The sequence below is a fragment of the Sinocyclocheilus anshuiensis genome, unplaced genomic scaffold (genome assembly GCF_001515605.1).
Source record: "Sinocyclocheilus anshuiensis isolate Anshui unplaced genomic scaffold, SAMN03320099.WGS_v1.1 scaffold54, whole genome shotgun sequence".
Lineage (NCBI taxonomy): Eukaryota > Metazoa > Chordata > Actinopteri > Cypriniformes > Cyprinidae > Sinocyclocheilus > Sinocyclocheilus anshuiensis.
Window position 1 is genome coordinate 199,605 of NW_015547654.1, and position 1,227 is coordinate 200,831.

General features: G+C 38.2%; 1 protein-coding gene across 4 annotated transcripts in view; it reads right to left on the reverse strand.

Moving 5' to 3' along the window:
- The window catches only part of runx1t1 (RUNX1 partner transcriptional co-repressor 1), a 68,266-nt gene that overhangs the window by 45,005 nt on the left and 22,034 nt on the right, over nt 1–1,227 (reverse strand). The gene's annotated exons all lie outside the window — the stretch shown is intronic.

The following is a 1,227-nucleotide window of genomic DNA, read 5'->3' on the forward strand; positions in this document are numbered from 1 at the left end:
GGAATGCCCTGCACTAACGAGGGCACGTGTGGCCGCTGGGGCCTCGCGTTATCCTGCACAGGCTTGCTCCCTGAGCCTGCAGACTGAGACAATCACAGCTAGAGCGCACGCAAATGTGTGCGTGCACACACACACTCTCCGCCTCCTCCACTGACCCCTCCCAGCTGATGCGCGGCAGCCACACAAAACACAGCACGCATAAGAGAGAGTGAGAGAGAGAGAGACGATAGATAGATAAGATAGATAGATAGATAGATAGTCATTCCCGCAGATTTCGCGCTTACACCAAAAGCGCGCGCACCACCAATGATCTATTTATTAGTGGAGCGCACAATCCGCGCTCAGTCTCAAACAGTTTGCGAGCCACAAATACCAAAATGAGTGGCTAACTGCGCTAAAACGTTCAAATACATACAAAATTATGTAAAAATGCCCGTCTTGGCGAGTATCCAGTTAAACACAGTCAGTTTTGGAACGTTAAATAGTTGAGAAAGAGTACGCAATACACATGTTGTGTAACAGTACATTGGGTCCGTGGAATAACTCTTAAAGGGACCGCAGTCCAATATTCCCGCTGCTGTCTGTCATGTTAATCAAAGAACAAAAGACAAAAAAAAATCACTTTCTGCTCTTGACTGAATACGTTTTATAACTTTAATGGTAAGCATTAATCTGTATTTAATTTTTGCAATGAACTTGATGTGTTATTTTACATTTGATTACTTTAATTTCTGTAGTATTTCTTACCTGATTAAAAACGTACTTAACCTGAAAAACTTCGTTTCATAGCTCTCTTTATTCTATTGCATTTATTTGTGCTGTTGTTTGCAAAAAAAAAAATCGGAAATCGGAATCGGCCAAGAAAATTGCAATCGGTGCATCTCTAGCTCAAATAAAACCAAACCCTAATATATTACTCCAGGAAATGTACAAGTATTTCTTTTCATTTTACTTGAGTACTTGAATCCGAAAGTACTTAATTTTTAATGTACTTAAGTATTAAAAGTACAGGTTGATGTACCATGTTTATAATTTTTCTAGTCAGCACTCATCAATACCTTGCCATTCACTGTCAAAACATTACATTTCAATATAAAGAGTTCATTTGCAAAAACAGATAACTCCGTTTTTAACCATTTTCAAAAATCATGTTGTTTTTTTCATTGTGCATTTCAATTAATCTCAATCAAACTGCAGTTGGGTTATTTTGATTAGGTTAAAAAATAA